This window comes from Mobula birostris, chromosome 10 (assembly GCF_030028105.1).
Source record: "Mobula birostris isolate sMobBir1 chromosome 10, sMobBir1.hap1, whole genome shotgun sequence".
In the NCBI taxonomy this organism is placed as follows: Eukaryota; Metazoa; Chordata; class Chondrichthyes; order Myliobatiformes; family Myliobatidae; genus Mobula; species Mobula birostris.
The window spans coordinates 118,032,383-118,052,389 of record NC_092379.1 but is presented as its reverse complement, the minus strand read 5'-3'; the positions used below and the strand labels follow the sequence as shown (position 1 = coordinate 118,052,389).

The window sequence follows — 20,007 nt, the reverse complement described above, 5'->3', positions numbered from 1 at the left end:
CTTCAAGCTTCATACTTATGTCGGTTATCTATGGTGCCAGTTGAGAAAAGAAAATGCTGAAGAAAATCAGCAGTTCAGGATATCAATCTGTGGAATGGAAAGGAAAGTTAACATTTTGGGTTGATAACTTTACATTCCACTTAAAACATCTCCGCAGATGCTGCCTGAACTGTGGAGTAGATTAAAACATTGGCACAACATCGTGGGTCAAAGGGCAGACGTGGCAGAGCAGACTCGATGGGCCGAATGGCTTACTTCTGCTCCTTTGTCTTGTGATCTTGTGAAAGGGCCTGTACTGTGCTGCACCATTCTATGTCCAATGTTCTATGTACAGAATATTTAATCTTTATTTCAGATTTCCAGCACCTGCAATTTTGCTGCTTTCTGGACCAGTTTAGAAAATATTGGTTTGACTGTATGTCAGCCTGATTTTCCCAACTGCAACTGGCCTTGTGCATTAAAAGCAAACCCCCACTGCTTTATGGAGGCCTCTAACAAGTGTAAGGCTACTTATTTGCACATGCAAAAGCCTGTTTCAGATGCAGCCTATGAATATCTATCCTTTTGGCTTTGCCAAAGAAGTTGACAGTACACTTCTGTCTCATATTGAGTCAATGCTTTTTGTCAGCATAAGCTGCCTTTGAATTCCCAACTAATGGCAGGTAAAATATTAGGGTCTCCTGTTGCAACATTAACCAAAGGTCATCAACTAAAGAGAGCAAGAGAAACATTTCTGGTGAAGTAATCACCTTATTCGCTCTTGAAAGCCATGCAGTTGATCACTCATTGAGAATACCTGACTCTATCAGAGTAGCAGAATCACTGAAATCTAAGGCAAAAGAGGTATTTCAGCCACTTATGTCCTGGCTAGCTGAGCTCGGAATGAATTCCGCTCCACAGTTCTTAGTCCGTAACCCTGTAGAATATATCTCTTCTGCTACTGATACAAATACATTTTTTAAAAATGTGGTCAGATTTTCTGCCTCCACTCCCATTTTCCGGATCTTGTGCTCAAGAACCCCACCCCTGAGTTTGTTATACAGTATACTCCCTCAAATCTTCGGCTAGTTAATTTAAATCTCTGCCTCTTAGTCATAAACCTCTCCACTAAGGGAAATATCCTTTCTCTTGCCGTCTCTCCACATAACTATAATTCTCCAGCTCAGACAATGTCTTCGTAAACCTTCTCAATATTCTCTCTTGCAACATTGCATTTTTACTGGAGTGTGGTGACCAGAGTTGCACCCAGACCTGCAGCCAGGGAATAAGTAACATTTTATATAGTTCTAATGTGACCTCTTCTTGCTTGTATTCTATTATTCAACCAGTGAATACAAAAAAGAAACTGTTTGCCTGTTTGCTTTCTTCACTACCTTATTCTCTTACTAATTTCAAGAATTAGTGAACATGTATTCAAAGACCCCCCCCCACACACGCACACATTTCTCTAAATATCCTTCCATTTAGCATATATTCCTTTCCCTGTTTGCTCTTCACAAAAATGCTTTCCAACACCTGTACGCAGCAAATAGTCCATTGGTCTTTTCGTTTGGCCTAATATCTTTTTCATCACTGACAATATTTTGCCAATGGTGGTTTCAAATTCAGAATTTCTAATCATGGACCCTACATACAATTATTTACATATACCACAAAAAGCATTGATCCAATATGATCCTGGAGGAAACCCACAGCTTAGACTTCCAATGCCCTTTTCTTTATTGAGCAATCATTGCTATCAAGATTGCTATGATAGTCATAGTCATAGTCATAGTCATAGTCATAGTCATACTTTATTGATCCCGGGGGAATTTGTTTTCGTTACAGTTGCACCATAAATAATAAATAGTAATAAAACTATAAATAGTTAAATAGTAATATGTAAGTTATGCCAGGAAATAAGTCCAGGACCAGCCTATTGGCTCAGAGTGTCTGACACTCAAAGGGAAGAGCTGTAAAGTTTGATGGCTGCAGGTGATCACCAATTCCATTGTCATCTTGTCCTGCGACTACAGAATTGTAGAAAATGAAAGAAAGAGATTTCAGTTGTTCATTTGCTTAAATTCATTTAAAAAGTGGATAAATTTACCGCCCAGCTCAGAAAAGTTTTGATCCTACTCTATGTAATTTAGAAATCTAGTCATGTTCAGCAGGCTCTTTATACTTGTTGTGGCCATCTTCTCTGCCAGTCTAATCCAGCGGTAGGACTCTCAACTTTCAATAAGAATATTTTGACTTAAAACTGTATTCCAGAAAGAAACACGTAATCTAAGCTAAAACACTCAACAGGATTGAAAGAGATTAGATATTGTACTGCATTTCTGTTCAGGCAGAGATTCAGGATCCACTAGCGTTATCTGAGGCATAACACAGTAACTCTAACGCTTCTCTCAATAAGGTTTATTGTTTAATTGACACCATCAAATGTAATGTATCTGTTGATATATGTCATTCCTCCCTGTGGGACATCACTTGGCAAACTTGCAGCAATGTTTACCGGCAAAGTAATACTGGCTGCATTTCCAACCAATTCATTAACTGCGAAGTGACTTGAGGTGATCCCATGGGGTGCTTTGAGGTGATTCAATGTGAAGTCCCATTGTTGATCCAGTCTAGTCCTTTACCATTTCAACAAGTTACTGAAATGAAATAACGCATCATAAAATCAGTGTTCAGGCACTTCTGAGTGACAGTCTTGCTAGCATGATAGCTGCCCTAAAATGAGGAAGTGACCAAAAGGATTGATGGATTTCATTTTTTAAGGAGATGATAAAGAGGGTGTCTACATGGACATATGAAAGCCCTTCGACAATATCATTCATGGTAGGTTGGTACTTAAGGTTAAAATACAAGAGATCCAAGATGAGATAGCAAATTTGATACAGTATATGCCTGATTTTAAGAGGTAGACTATAGAAAGGGAAAGTTGCTTTTCAGATTGCATACCTGCAACCGGTTGTGTGCTGCAGAGACTGGTACAGGGTCTTCTTATTGTTTGACATATAAATAATTAATTTGGAAGAGAATGTAAGTAGCATGATTATTAAGTTTGTAGGTGACAATAAAGTTGTGACCATTGGCAAAGGTTGACTGCAACAGGATTTAGATCATCTGGGAAAGTAGGCAAGGAAATGGCTGATGGAATTTAACTCAGGCAAGTGCTAAATGATGCACTTTGGGAAGTTAAACCATGCCAGGATATACACAGTGAACGGCAGGGCTCTGGGGAGTATTCTTGAATAGTGGGACACTGGATTACAACTACATGGGTTCTGAAAAAGGTGACATAGCTAGACAGAATGGCGAAGAAGGCATATGGTATGCTTGCCTCCGTCATTTGACATATTGAATATAGGAGTTGGGGCATCATGTTACAGTTATTCAAGTCGTTAGTTAAATGGCATTGTGTATTGTTCTCATCATCACATTCTAGGAAGGAGGTGAGTAATCTATTAAGGGTACAGAAAAGATTCACAGGAATGTTGGCTGGACTGGAGAGCCTGAGTTATAACAAGTGATTGGATAAACTGAAACTAGTGTCCCTGGAGTGGAAGAGGCTAAGGAGAGACCTTTATAAGATTATAGGGGGCAGCAATAGCACAGATAGTCACAGAATACTGTATTCCTCAAAGAAGAGGGAACAAAAATGTCGGGCCAAGACCCTTCACCAGGATTTATGTGTCCTGAAGAAGGGTCTCGGCTTAAAATGTTGACATTTTACTCTTTTCCATAGGTGCTGCCTGGCCTGCTGAGTTCCTCCAGCAGTTTGTGTGTATTACTCTGATTTCCAGCATCTGCAGATTTTCTCTTGTTTGTGGAAAAAAAGTCAGGGTATCATTTTACAGAGAGAGGGGAAAGATTCAGAGGAGATCTGAATTTTCATGGATTGAGCTGCCACAGGAGATGACAGAAATATGTACAAATAAAAGACATTTTGACCAATACATGGATAGGGAAGATTTTGAGGGATATGGGCCAAATGCAGGCAAATTGGACTAGTTCAGCAAAACACTTGGTCGGCATGGACAAGTTCAGTTGAAGGACCTGTTCCAAAGCTGTATAATTTTAAATAACGTCGGAGGGACCTGTGTTGAGGATGCTGGGGAGGGAGGAGTGCTTATACTTCCTAACTATCCGAGGTGTGATGTTTAGGAAGTCTAACACCCTGTTGCACAGTTGTGTAGCCCAAGGAGTACGAATTTGTTCACCAAGGACTGTGGGGCAATACGGATGAATGCCAAAATGAAATTCAGAAACAGTATTCTGACGTAACTGTCCTTGTTTTCTAGGTATCTCAGGGCTAGGTACATAATAGATGCTATGGCATCTGTTGTAGAGCGGTTCTGTTGGTAAGCATATTTGTGAGTGCCCAGTGTGGCAGGACTAGAGTTTTTGAGATGTACCAACAGTGTCAAGCAGAGCTGTGTCCTCGCCCCTACTCTGTTCAGACTGCTATGTGCCACGACGCTGTTCTCTGCTCTCTCACAGACTGATGCAGGAATAACAATTCGCTACAGGACTGAGGAACGCTTCTTTGATCAACAGCTCAACAATGTTGATGCCTTCACCTCCCTGGGAAGCTGCATCACCTCCTCCTGTAGTCTAGATCAAGAGGTCACAAACAGACTTGCAAAAGTTAGGGCAGGCTATGGACGTGTGTGTGGGGAAAACGTGGTGTCTGGCTGAAGACCAGGATGACAGTCTATAGAGCGGTCAATCTGACTTCTCTGCTCTGTGGCTGTGAAACATGGACCCCATACAGGAGGAACATCAAGATGCTTGACCAGTTCCAACCGCATCTCGTGGCAAGACAGAGTCCCCACCACAGAAGTGCTACGAAGGGCCGAGAGTTGGCACAGAGACACTGATCATGAGGGCTCAACTTCCATGGGTTGGACATGTGGTTCAGATGGAAGACAATTGCCTTCCAAAGATGGGATTCTTTTCCGAGCTGGCACATGGCAGAGAGGCCCCACAAAGTGCTATAAAGACTGCGTGAAAGTGTCCTTGAAGGCATGCAATATCCCTGTGACTGGCTGGGAAGCCTTGGCCAAAGACTGCAATGCCCGGAACCTGGCAGTCTGCAAAGGCACCCGCACATTCGAAGAGCAGCAGCTGAAGGATCTCATTCAAAAGCTCCAGGACTGCAACGAGAGATGACCTGACCCTTCAATGGCCATAACATGCCTGACCTGCGGGCGCATCTGCGCTTCCCAGTTTGGGCTTCACTCTCATCAGAGACATCACTGACGTCATCGTCGTACCCAACGGACTTCCAAGAAGACCAGTCTTTCAAAGCAGTTCATGATGACTGGTGCCTGTGCCACCAAGGTGGTAGTCATTTAGCTCTGAAGGTGTAGAGTTCTTTGGTGCTGGGATGATGGTGGTTGATTTGAAGCATGTGCGAACAGCAGCTTGGATGAATGAAGTGTTGAAGATATCCATGAAGAAGTCAGTGACCTGGTGTGCACACTCCCTGAGTACTTGGCCTGGGATGTTATCTGGTCCAGCTATTTTACAGGGGTTTGACTCTCTGCAGAGCCCTTCTCACATCTGCTGCCAATACAGACCCGGGAAGGTGGGGGCTTTCGCAGCTGGCATTATGTTGCTTACTTTGAAGAGCGCATAAAAGTTGCTTAGAGCACCGGGGTGGCATCACTGATGCTGTCAATGCTGTCGGTAATGCCTGTGATGCCCAGCCACATCTGTCAGGGATCATTGTCAGACAAGTGTTCACAAATTTTTTGTGTGTAGACGGTTGTTGCCTTCCTGACTCCCAAGAAGAGGCTTTTCCTGACTGCTCTGAGAGCTGTTCTGTCTCCAGACTGGAAGGCAGCATCCTGGGCTTGTAGTAAGGAGCAAACCTCTGGATTCAGCCAGGGCTTCAGGCTGGGCTGTGAGATGACTGTTTGTGAGGTACCAACATCACCTACACACTTACCAATGTAGCCGGTGATAGGTAAGGCATATTCCTTGAGCTTTCTTTTGCCAGTTTGTCCTTTTTAGTGATAAGGCATATTCAATTGCCACGTTTATTTGAGGCAGCTTTACGTTTGAAAGTTTTGGCTTTCTTTGTCGTTGGTACTGATGAGTACCAATGATATGTGGATTGCTGGTTAATAAGCTGTTGTAAATTGTCCCTTGTGGGTGGTTGAAGGGTAGAATATGAGTGGGCTGTAGAGTCAATGGGAATGCAGAGAAGATACAATTAAATTAGCATAGGATAATGCAAATGATTGCCTTGATCATTGCCACGGACTCTGTAAACTGAAGGATTTGTTTTGCTGCTATATGCCTCTATGATTCTTTAACAAGCAATCTGAATGTACTGTATGTAAAGGAATGTTTAAATTTCTGTGGGGAAATCTTACCAAAATTTGTTTGTAGCTTAAAAAGAACATAGAACATTGCAGTACAGTACAGGGCCTTCGGCCCACAATGTGCCTTACTAACCTACTCTTTGATCAATCTAACCCTCCCTCCTTCATAACCCTCCATGTTTCTTTATCATCTGTGCGCTTAAGAGATTCTAAAATGTCCCTAGCTCACTCAATCTATCTTCATAAGACATGCCCTTTAGTCTGGGCAACATCCTGGTAAAAATCTAGGTAGCACCCAGTAATGTTGAATAAGGGAAAAAGGAGAAGCAAGGATTGATTTGGCTGTCATTTCACCTAATGGCTTAAACAATTTATTTTCAGCTTCTTTCAGCTATTTTTTAAAAAGGTTAAAAAAGCAATATATGAAATTCCAGTGATTTGTATTCTTAGAACGTGGAGAAAGATTCCCAGCATAGGATGACATTAAAATAGATGATCAGAGATTGCTGTCCATTGTCCATTTTTCATTAATATAGAAATGAAAGAATTAGATATTAAAATAAAAGCACTCCTGCATCACTGTCTGGTATGGGGTGAGGGGGGAGCTGCTGCACAGGACTGAAAGAAGCTGCAGAAGGTTGTAAATCTAGTCAGCTCCATCTTGGGTACTAGCCTACAAAGTACTCAGGACATCTTCAGGGAGCGGTGCCTCAGAAAGGCAGCATCCATTATTAAGGACCTCCAGCACCCAGGGCATGTCCTTTTCTCACTGTTACCATCAGGTAGGAGATACAGAAACCTGAAGGCACACACTCAGCGATTCAGGAACAGCTTCTTCTCCTCTGCCATCCGATTCCTAAATGGATATTGAACCCTTGGACACTACCTTACACTTTTTTAATATACAGTATTTCTGATTTTTGCACATTTTTTAATCTATTCAATATACATATACTGTAATTGATTGATTGATTGATTGATTTATTACTATTATTATTTTATTTTTTTCTCTTCTATATTATGTATTGCATTGAACTGCTACTGCTAAGTTAACAAATTTCATGTCACATGCTGTTGATAATAAACCTGATTCTGATTATGAAAATGAAAATAAAAAAAACAGAATAAGTAGAAAGTCAGGCAATGATGTGGAGAGAGAATCAAGGGTAATTGTTTAGCCATAGTGGGGGTGTCTAGGACCAGAGGGCACAGTCCCAGAATACAAAGATGTCCCTTTATAACAGAATTGAAGAGGAATTTCTTTCGCCAGAGGGTGGTGAATTGGTGGAATTAATTGCCACAGATAGCGGCAAGTCACAGGGTATATTTAAAGCTGGGGTTGGTAGGTCCTGGACACAGCATGTAAATGGAAGCATGGCAGCGCCTCCACATCATAGGAGTTTGAAATGATTTGGCATGACTTCTAAACTTGGACAAACTTCGTTAGCTGCCTGTTGGAGAGTATATTGACTGGCTGCATCATTCTGTTATAGAAACACTAATGCTTTTGAACAGAAAATCCTACAAAAAGTAGAGGATACAACCCAATCCATCAAGAGTAAAGCCCTCCCCACCATTGAGCAACATCCACGCAGAGCGTTGCCACAGGAAAGCAGCATCTATCATCAAGGAGCCCCAGCACCCAGGTCATGCTCTCTTCTTGCTGCTGCCCTCAGGATAGTGTACAGAATCCTCAGGACTCATAGCACCAGGTTCAGGAACAAGTATTACCCCCCCTTGAACCAAAGGGAATAACTTCACGCCCCATCACTGAAATGTTCTCACAACCTAGGGACTCACTTTCAAAGACTCTTCATCTTATGTCCTCGATATTTATTGCTTATTTACTTATTCCTTTCTTTTTGTATTTACAGTTTGTTGTCTTTTGCACAGTGGTTGTATGCCCAGCTGGTGCGACCTTTCATGATTCTATTAAGGCTATTGGACTTATTGGGTATGCCCACAAGAAAGTGGATCTCAAGGTTGAATATGGTGACATATATGTACTTCGATATTAAATTTACTTTGAACTTTGAACTTTCTTCTTATGATCTTACGGCCATTATAAGTTAATTGTTCTTCATTCTCCAAAGATGTTGTCTGGTCTGTCGAATATTTTTCACACTTTCTGCTTTAAAATTCATAATGCAAAATAAAGCCTTAGTAAGACTTTGATATTGGTTTCACAGTAGATGGAGAATCTTTCCCAAATTTGACTCTCCTGCCGCACAATAATATGAAAGCAATGATCCTAAACCAAGAGTCCATAATAAACACAATCCCAATGCAGCTCAGACTCAAGCAGGGTTGTGTCATCATTGTAACCTTAGATTTAATCGTTCTCATTACAATTCTGCACTTCATCTCTAAATAATTTAGCTAATCTATAGCATGAACAAGAAACACCTTGAGCCTTTTCCGTCTGTGTTTTAGGACAAAGCCCATCCCATCAGTAATATACGAGTGATATTTTACTTATGTGCACTCTCAGAGCCATCATTGATTCTCTGACTTTCTTCTGCACGCTGTATCGATAATGACCCTGTCTCTGCAGCTGATCGTACATAGGGAGGGATATATGTTTTCTGCATCCAACAAGTCCATCGGAAATGTGCACAGAGAAATTTACGTAAAACGCAGAGATCAAAACAAAATACTTCATCGATATTTGCGCGATTCGACAGATTGCAATTCTAGAAATTTCTATAAGCATAGATGCATCCCAGAGAGAAATTAGGTACCTGGCAGAATTACTAAAGAAGCAATAATTTTAAAGAAACAATTATTGTACACAATTTCTTATTCTACACTGCTTCCCTTTTGTTTAAAGAAAGAAGCTTCAAAATTGCATTAACTTATTTGAAACTTTCCATGTTTTACAAGCCTCTCTGTGATCTTCCCTGTGTTAATTATGGTGACTTGTAGATTCTCCAGATACTGTTCAGTCTACACACTGTGCTATTGCCTCATCATACTCTCAACAGCAAACCACACAATGCACTTCAGGAGCATCTTAAACCTTACTCCATTCCTGAGTATCTGATGTGGAATAAATAGGACAAGTTGCATGCCATCTTGGTCAATGTCTCCCATCCACTACATAATGTACTGCTTGGGCATAGGAGTACATTCAGCCAGAGACCCATTCCACCGAGATGCAGCACAGAGCGTCATAGGAAGTCATTCCTGCCTGTGGCCATCAAACTTTACAACTCCTCCCTTGGAGGGTCAGACACCCTGAGCCAATAGGCTGGTCCTGGACTTATTTCCTGGCATAATTTACATATTACTATTTAATTATTTATGGTTTTATTACTATTTATTATTTATGGTGCAACTGTAACGAAAACCAATTTCCCCCGGGATCAATAAAGTATGACTATGACTATGACAAAGAGATTTTGCAAAATCTATTCTCAACTTGCACTAGATATTTCCCAGTCTTTCACCACCACTAATTCATCAATAGACCATCTCTGGACCTTTAAACTAAATACCAGTACACAAACACTACTGAAGGTTGAACCCCTTCTTTTATTTCTTCTCCTCCACTTTTTCCTCCAAATTGAGTTGGGCATTACTTAACCTCATTTCAGGTTTCCTATTCATTAACATTTCAACAGGAGGATGTCCTGCATTCAACCGGAGAATGTGCAAGGTGTGGTTCAGTAGCATTATGACATTGTTCCAGATGAAACTTCAGAAAATGTAATATTGTTAGCCGTGGCCGAAACTTCCCATGGGACAATGACATCATTCATATTTTTCATACAAATGGTTTCATGAACAGGTATCATTAGTCAATGACCTACTTCTTCAATGAATGCTTTTACCCTGTGAGCTGATCTGGAAGCTGTGTTGAAGAGAAGGAAACTGCCTTATTACATTACTGATCAGGAAGTGATCATATTGAACAGTGGGTTGTTAACTCATATAAATTTTCAAGCAGAGACCCAAACTGGTAGACAAAATACTATCTCCTTAAGATAATTGCACTGCAGAAGAGACAGTCATTCATCTCTTTGCAAACTCTGGATTTTCACACTCTCCTCTTTTCTCAGGGCACTAACCCCACCCATGGCCTGAGAAACCACAGCTGTAACAAATCATCTGCTTTACCGTCCCATGTCAGGAGTGTCTTGCTACATGCCCCACCTAATGGCACACAAAACAAGTTCTCTGTGATGTCACACCAGCTACAGTACATTCACTACAGCCTCTTTACGACTTCTCTTCTCCTTCCTCTGCCATATCTCACCCGCCTGTGATACTATGGCTGAATAGGTCGATCCCACTGCCAGACATCCCACCTCTCCCGCAAGTTCCGGGAGTCTCCCGCATATTGATAGTGGCTCCCTGATGCCCGGGAACTATATACAATATCCCAGAAATTGATTTTTTTGAGAGGGAGAGGGAGCATCCTGATTGGTCTCTCTTCATGCTAAGTAGACCTATCAGTTTTCTCTTTGGGCGGGCTTTACAGTCGACCTCAAAAATAATGACAGTGTTGCTTGCTGCTCTGTTTGCAACGGTGACTTTTCTATTGCCCATGGTGGGTTAAAATGTAAAAGACATGTTGAGGTGAGTTTAACAGGTGTCATTCGTTCATTAGCATAGCTAACGTTATATAAACTAGCTGGCTAGCTGCTAAGGAGCTACTCTATTGATGTCCTACGTGATGAGGCCAAACTCCCTGTAGATTTGCTTAAAGTTGTAATAGAATAAATGTGATAATATAATATAATATAAGTACATATTTCAAAGTCACATTTTCTGCATATACCCAACTTGGTTTACGGATTAGACAAAATCACTAAACAAAGTATTACATACACTCTTGGAGGTCGACCGGGGTGGGGGGATATATGGGGTTGCGGGGGGGCAGGGGTGCTACCTCCCTGAAATGAGTTTTTGCAGCGTGGGATGTCTGCACTGCTATTCCTAAATCTAAAACTTCCCACTATGCTGAGCTCTGCTCTTCCTGAAAACTCCCAGGATTATCCAACCCTGAATACTTCTCATACGCTCAATATTTACAATATTGAGGACATCATCAAAAAAAAGGAAGTGGCATTCAGCATTAAGGAATCTCATCATCCAGGACATGCCCTCTTTTCATACAACAATAGGGAGGAGGTACAGGAGCCTAAGTGTTTTAGGAGCAATTTCTTCCCCTCCACCATCAGATTTCTAAATAGTCCATGAACCTTGAATATTAACTCACTAGTCCTCTTTTGCACTAATTACTTCTGTAGTTTTTGTAACTTATTGTAATTTCATGCCTTGCATTGTACTGCTGCCTCAAAACAAAAAGTATATGATAATGAAGCTGGTTCTGATTCTGATACTAATGTCAAAGGGATAGGACACCAGATTGCTTGCCCAGCTGGTGTAATTGGATGCCTGTACTGTAGCTGTAGTTGGTCTAGATCTGACCCATACACTCTGTTAAATATATCTATAAGTATCTGGAACTTCATCTGTCTGCACTCCAATGTGCTAAGGTCTTCCTGTTTCAAACTCAAAATCTTCCTTCTGCAGTTATTATTCCTGAGATGCCCCTATTGATATCCTTGGAAGTTCTTCTTTACTTTCACCCTAGGAGAATATTCATTGTACTTCTGTCCAGGGTCCTCATGACTCCAAGGTTATCCATTCAAGGATTTGGTAAACAAGGCACATCTGTTGTTTTGTTCCCTTATCCACCCTTAATTTAGCAACCTCTGCCCTCAAAGATCGAGTAACTTAGACCTTGGGTGCCTGTTGATTCAGCTGTCCAGTTCAACTTTCAAAATAGACTGTGGAGTTGACTTCTTTTCCCTTTATGCTCCTGTAAACCAAACTTCAGCTGTTAACCTTACCGTTATACAATGGAACTCTTTCCTGTGATATTCATTGGTTCTTCACTGAATGCACTTGCATATGTGTATGCTGGGAGTCCGATGTTGTCAGCATCGACTCATTCACTGAACTCTTTGAGGTAATGTACTTCCCTCTCAACATCCACAAAACAAAGATCATCTAAAGTAACTGACCCTGCTGTACCACACTGCCCATGATGGTCAGGATCAATGACAGGTCCTTGGGAAAACATAGACCATTTTCCATATCTCGTAGGATATTTTTCGGCTAACACCGATATCAGTGATGAAATCACCACCTGCTCCATCACTCCAGCACAGCCTTTGGCAGCACTTAAGCACCAGACACATGAACAATCTAGGGTTGACACTGCAGAACACTGGTGAGCTACCAATAATAAATACTCCAATCTACAGACAGAGCAAATATCAGCATTTTCTCCCAGGTCAATGCCCCCAGCACAGAAGTCTCAACACCCTTAGTCAACTCCAATGGGCGGATCACATTATTCCTATGCTTGACATCAGATCCCTGACACAAGGGTTCCCAACACTTTCAGGGCAAGACAGTATGAGCGGAAAGGGCAGTATTGTTCAAGTTCTTAAAGTTTCCTTGAAAGAAATGCAGCATTCTCACCCATTACTGAGAATCCTTGTCCCAGTGAGCTGAAGGAGCATTCAGATGGCACATTGTTTGTCAGGAGCATGCAGAAGCTGAGTGAAAACAACACTAGGGGAACATCATGCCCAACTCTCCCTACCTGCCTACCTTGGCTCACATCTGGCAGAGTCTGTAGAGCCCACAATGTCTCTTCTGCCACCTGGGAGCTCACCAAACAGGAGTGGCATCTGTTCATCCTTGGCTCAATGGGACTGCCAAAGAGGGAGGTAATATTTCGGAATTTTGTGATGCTACAGGCATTGCCCTTTCATAAGCTCAGAAAAATGTTGGCAATAATTTATTTTACAATTTGAGAGAAGCAAATATAAATGAAAAAGAGATCAGCACTGAATCCAGCTCTATTAACTGTGCCACAGTGTTGATCATATAATGTCCATGCGCCCAAAGCTGTAATCTTATGTCCAAGTGCAAAGATTGTTTTAACTATTTGGTAGTTATGGGTGAGTGGTAGCAATTTCTGGTTTAATTTGGTTGATGTGCCTGATTCATTTTGTTTGTTTCTTTGTGTGGGAAGGGGAATTTCGGGGTCGATGTGCCTGATCCGCTTTGTTCTTTTTTTTGTGCAGGGAGGGGGATTTGGAGGTTGATGCTCATGTTGCCTTTCTTTTCCTTCTCGGTTTCATGGCTACCCAGACGACTGAAGAACTTCAGAGTTATACCCTTTGAAAATAACTGAACCTTTGAACCTTTGAATTTGGTGTGTTGATAAGAACATGAGAAATGGGAACAGATGTAGGACATTTAGCTATTTAAGAATCCCTACATGGAAGGATTATTGCAGGCAAGTCGGTGGAGTGTTGGTCGAGGTCTATGATAGTTGCATATACCTGGTGGGTTGAAGGCCTGTTTCTATCCTGTACAACTTTACTGCTCTATAAAATAAAAAAAATGATACTGTAAATCTAAAATGTAAATATGAAATACCAGAAATAATAATGAGGGTTCTGATGAAGATTCCTGGATCTGAAACATTAACCATTTGTCTTTTCACAGATGCCATCTGATCTGCTGAGTGTTTCCAACATTTTCGATTATTATTTTGTATTTCCGGTGATTACAGTTTATTGGACTTTTATATACTGGAAATACCATGCAGGCCAGTCAGCATCAACAGAGAGGGAACAAGTTAAAACTTCAGCTCATCATCAGGCTTCAGGAAGTTTCTATTTTGACTTCAGAACGGATTTTAAATCCTGCCGTAATTTCAGGCTTCCTGCATTTTAAGTTATTTTGGAAATGATGCTATGTTTTAAACAGGTGCCACACCTGACAGTTCTGTCTGGGAAATTCATCCTTTTTAAAAACAACACAAAACGTAGTGTTGACTTAACGTCGGGAGGTATTAGTTATACTGGACAGATTTCCACTGAATATTGTGAATATATAATTCCAGGTGTCTGCCTCTTGTTTTGGATTGATTTTAAGCATGGCAAATCTAAGCATTTACCAGCAAATAACTTAGTTGCTAACCTTCCTAAAGTGTACTCATACTTCAGAGCTAATTATTAAAACCAAAGGCACGATCACACATTAATGGGGCAGAAACCTCGCAGGGTGGCTAGCTGACGTGCAGGTCTCAGTGCTGACGCTGCCCGCCTCCCTAACGTCAGTTCCTTTCATTAATTCCACACCCCCCCCCCCCGCCCGAAACAGGACTAGGTGAAGAATGGGACTTTAGGCTCAGTTTTAATTGTGAACTTGGCCACCACGGTGACTCATTATCACGGTGAAAGTGGTGTAACTGGGTGCTATACTTGCCGGGAGAAGGACTGATCGATGTTTTAAAGTACTTGTTGGCAAAAAGAAGACTTTTTTCTCTGTTCCTGCTCGCTCAAAAGAGGACTGGTTGGGTTTTGCTAATTCCCTCCCACTTTCCGGAAAGGTTCTACAGGTAGGTTTCAAAACTAAGGTTAGGTGGCGCGTCAGTTGCTGAGAAGTGTTTAGCTGACTGGTTTCAGATTCAGCCACATTATCTCGCTGTCCTTTATCCTTCTTGCGCCGGCTCTTTGTTTCAGACAGCGGCAGCTTGGCGTTAGCTCGGGAACTGAGGAGAATTCCAGGTAGGTGTCGAGGGAGGGACGCGTGGTTTCAACCGCGAAAGGCGGAAAAGACTCGTCTCTAGTTCAGTGGTGAGCGGCGGAGTCTGCAATTAAGGTTTTATTTATAAACTAATACAATTCGAAAGTCCATGACTCTAAAAGCAGTGAACTTGCACCGAATTGGCAACGGTGAATAAGACCCAAGTGCAGGGTGGGTTTCCACAGATGGATGTGGAAGTCGGTGATAGGGAAAGGCCCTTCGGCGCATCGAGTCCGTATTGACCATCGATCGCCCATTCTATACTAATCCCACACTCGCATTAATAATTCTACTTCCCCGCTCACCCCCTAGATTCTGACACTCGCCCACACGCTAGGGGGAACCTACAGCGGTCAATCGATTTATCAGTCCACATGTATTTGAGACGTGAGCAAATCTTGAACCCCACACAAAGGGAGAATGAGCAAACTCCACGCAGACAGTGCCTGAGGTCAGGATTGATCCCGATTCTCTGGATCTGTCAGGCAGTGGCTTCCCGAGCAATACACCATGTCGGTCAGACCCAGGCTTTTAGATCGTGCTGTATTTATCCCAGGCGACGGGGCTACTGTGTACAGATCGGCGGTAGGATAGCTACCAGTGTAATAATTTACAGAAGGATATTACGATGAAAATGTATCAACATGGTTCTGTGAATGTCAAATCATTTACTGGTCCGGACACCAAGGAACAAGTTCCTGTTGTGAATACTTATTAACGTGACACTGTTAGGCACTTGCGGTTATTGACAGAGCCACCGCAACCGCGGAACTATTGTAGGCGACGTTAAATCAAGGGCTTTCTGTTTGAAAAGTGTGGAAACGCCTCAGACCGACTGGTATCTGATTTGCCTGATGTAAACCACCCTGTTAAAATGTTCTATTTGTGGACCACTGGAAGATTTGAGCGGACAAAAGAGGTTATAGTGCAGCAATGTGTTCAAATTTATGGATATCTGTATTTAATAGAGATTATCTATATAATCTCCAAATCTACGTTTTAAAGGCTTGCCAAGTCCTTCAAAACCATCGTTTTTACATTAGTTTGTAATGTTGTACTGTGTTGTACATCAAAACAAGCTGTAAATTGGCGCCGGGGTGTCGATGTTTGGAGTTAACTTCTCAGAATCCTTGGTGCCCTGGGGTCAAAGATGACTTTTCTTTCATGCTGTTCTGACGTGACTGAAGATGGAATGTGGGGCAAAGATCCGTAAAGTGTCTGGTGAAAAGTTTTTAGGGGAAAGGCAGGAAGGAACTTGCAGATGAGGCTGCAGTCAGGTCAAACATGATTTTATTGAATGGTGGAGAAGAACTGAGGGGCATCTTCTGCACCTAATTCATATGTTCCCACAGATGGGGTGGAGATGAGTAGATGGATAATTTGAGAAGTGATGCATTGCAGGGTTTCTCTCTATTCCGGACATGTTCCAATCAAAGTAAATTTGTAATCAAATAAATGCCCTTGCGGGCATTCATAGTAAATAGAAGAAGCACAATAGTATCAGTGGAAGACCACACCCATCAGGATGGGCAAATAACCAATGAGCTGAAGAGAACAAGCTGTGCAAATACAAAAAAAAGTAGTACCAATAAATAACTAATTAAGCAATAAATATTGAGAACATGAGATGAAGAGATTTTGAAAGTGTGTCCGTAGGTTGTGGGAGCAGTTCAGTGATGGGCCGTGTGAAGTGGAGTGAAGTTATCCCCTCTGGTACACTGATGCTCGAGGGGTAATAACTATTCTTGAACCTGGTGGTGTTGGTCCCAAGGCTCTAGTACCACCTTCTTGAAGGCAGCAGTGAGAAGAAATGGTGGTGGGATGGGTCCTTGATAATGGATGCGCTGCTTTCCTGTGAAAGCTCTTAGTGTAGATGTGTTTAATGGTGGGGAGGGCTTTGCCCATGATGGACCTACTTTTTCTTGGCTTTTATGTTCAAGGGCATTTGTGTTTCCATACCAGGCTGTGGTGTAACCAGTCAATATACTCTCCACCACACATCTATAGAAGTTTGCCCAAGATTTAGATGAAGTGCCAAATCTTCGTAAACTTCTAAGAAAGTAGAGGTACTGCCATGATTTACTTGCAATAACTTGCATGCTGGACCCAGGACAGATCCTCTGAAATAATACCACTGAGGAATTTAAAGTTGCTGACCCTCTCCATCCCTAAGCCCTGATGAGGTCTGGTTCATAGATCTTTGTTTTCTTCCTTCTGAAGTCAATAATCACCCCTTGGTCTTGCTGACATTGAGTGAGAGGCTGTGTTTGTGGCATTGCTGAGCCAGATTTTTAATCTCCCTCCTATATGCTGATTTGTTATCACCTTTGATTTGACCTACGACAGTGGTGTCATCAGCAAACATACATATTTATGACTGACAAAGTTGTGAAATTTATTGTTATGTCGCAGCAGTACAGTGCAAGATACAAATGACTGAAATTACAAAAATATATAAAGAATGCAGAAGAGGCAGAAAAGTGTAAAGTTAATTAACTGCTTCACAGAGGGGAAGAAGCTGTTCTAAAATTTTGAGTGTGGATCTTTAGGCTCCTGCATCTCCTCCTCAGAGATAATAATGAGAAGAGAGCATGTCATGAATGGTAAGGGTCCTTAATGATGGTTGCTTCCTTCTTGAGGCACTACCTCCTGTAGAAGTCCCTAATGATGAGGATGGTTGTGCCCTTGATGGAGCTGGTTGTGTCTACGATCTTCTGTAGCCTCTTTCAATCCTGCACATTGGAACCTCTGTACCAAGCAATGATGCAACTAATAAGAACATTCTTCACCGTACAATTATGGAAATTTACAAATCTCCTCAAGCTCCTAACAAAGCTGGCACACCTTCCTTGTGATTGCATGAGTGTGTTGGGCCTAGGGTAGATCTTCCAAGATGTTGATGCCAAGAAACTTGAAGCTGCTCACTCTTTCCACTGCTGACCTGTCAATGAGGACTGGTGTGAATTCTCCTGACTTCCCCTTCCTGAAGTCCACAATCAATTGCTTGATTTTGCTGGTGTTGAGTGCGAGGTTATTGTTCAGATATCACTCTTGTATGTCTCCCTGTCGCACTCTGTGCTCCTCCCAACAACAGTAGTGTTATCGGCGAACTTATAGATGGTATTTCAGATGTGCCTAGCCCCACAGTCATGAGTGTAGAGAGATCAGAGCTGTGAACTAAGCACACATCTTGGAGGAATCCCTGTGTTGATGTCAGTGAGGAGGAAATGTTATTATTGATTTGCACCAACTGTGGTCTTTTGATAAAGAACTTGAAGATCCAGTTGTGGAGTGAGGTACAGATGTTCAGTATTGGAACCTTGTTGATCAGTACTGAGGACTCGATGATGTAGAATGCTAGACTGTGATTGATAATCAGCTGTTGTCTGTGTACTCCAAAGTCAAATGGAGAGCCAGTGAGGTTACATCTGCTATAGACCTGTTGTGGGGGTAGGTGAATTGCAGTGGGTACAGGTTATTGCTTAGGCAGGAACTTATTCTAGCCTTGACCACATGGATTTAATATTCTCCTTTTGCACCTTCAGTAGTCGTGACGGAGGGAATTTCATGAGTTTGTAGATATGTTGCACTTTTCTGAGAGGTCTCAAGAACATTCTTGAATCTTTAGCTCAATCTGCTTTTCTCTGTTGCATTAACAGGATGTCTGCTTTGGGAGTCTGGCATTGAATATCAGAAAATAATTAGAAACTCTTGCTGGGGATGTTGACCTGGGTTTGCTTAATTTCTCCATGGATTTGGAGGATTTTGCGGAAGCAAAAGTTGGGTGATAACTCTCTAGTGCTTTCTAGTGCCTACTATAGTTGCTATGGTCATGAAATCAAGCAGGATGGCAGGGATTTGTGTGTGTTTGTGTGTGTGGTAGACTGTGAAGATTTTGAAGTCTTGATCTTAAAGCACATATTTTCACAACTTGGTCAAAGGTTATATTTGTACATTTATATGAAAGGCAATGTACCAAAAATGCTCTACTGATGTTGTATTTATTTCCAGTTGCTGCCTACCTCAATTTTTACTTCAGCATTCTCCACAATACCTGTTTAACTTAATGATGCCATCCCAACAAGGCTGTAACTGAACATTTACTTGTAGGTTCTATTCCCTAACTGGTTTACCTTGCTGCTGTCTTGCTACCTAGACTCAAACAGATACAATTGATTGGTGGTGGGGGGGGGGGGGTTGCACGGGGGAATCTCAAGAAATTCCAAATGGAAATGATGGAAATAATAACCAGGCAGGATCTGTTTCTGATGATCTATAGTCAGTTGACTGCTGTTACCAGTTTTCACTAAGGTCATCCGTTCGAAACACTGACTCATGTTTTCTTTGGTTCCACTGATGCTGCTGAACTTGCTGAGAACTTCAGTTCTTACTGCACAAGTATATGAAAACTTGGATCACAGCTTGATTGTTTTTAAATTTGATGAAACTCAGACCTAATGACATCATTTACTGTGGCAAAGCATGTGCACATATCAGTCGTTAGAGAACAAATGCCTGTGGAGTTAGAGGTAAGCTAATGGTGAGGAATTAGTGTTAATTAACCAACAGAAAACCCGATTAGTGGGTCTTTTTCAGATTAAAACAACAATATCCATGGGGTTCCACAGTGATCTGAATGGCCATGGATATTTCACATTAATAGAACATAAAACATTACAGCACGGTACAGGCGCTTTAGGTCAGAATACTATGCCGACCTTTTAACTTGCGCTACGATATATCTAACCCTTCCCTCCTACATAGCCCTCCATTTTTCTGTCATCTATTTACCTATCTAAGAGTTTCTTAGATGTCCCTAAGTGACTCTACCACTACCCCTGGTAGGATGTTCCACACACTCACCAGTCTGTGTAAATAAAAAATTTGACATCTTTGGTATCTCCCCAGTACTTTCCTCTGATCACCTTAAAGTTATACCCCACTGTATTAGCCATTTCCGCCCTGAGAAAATGTCTCTGACTGTCCACTCAATCTATGCCTCTTATGATAAGACCACAAGGTATAGGAGCAGAATTAGGCCACTCGGCCCATCGAGTCTGCTTCA

General features: G+C 41.8%; 1 protein-coding gene across 4 annotated transcripts in view; it reads left to right on the top strand.

Annotated features, from left to right (window-relative positions):
• The first annotated feature begins 14,507 nt into the window (after positions 1-14,507).
• The window catches only part of lnx2b (ligand of numb-protein X 2b), an 85,738-nt gene continuing 80,238 nt past the window's right edge, over positions 14,508-20,007 (top strand). For 3 of the 4 annotated variants that reach the window (XM_072270846.1, XM_072270843.1, XM_072270845.1), the window contains exon 1: positions 14,508-14,754. The gene's annotated coding sequence lies outside the window, so the exon portion shown is untranslated. Of the gene's footprint in view, positions 14,755-14,800; positions 14,924-20,007 lie in introns of those variants that run through there. The other variant, XM_072270844.1, reaches the window with a different exon arrangement.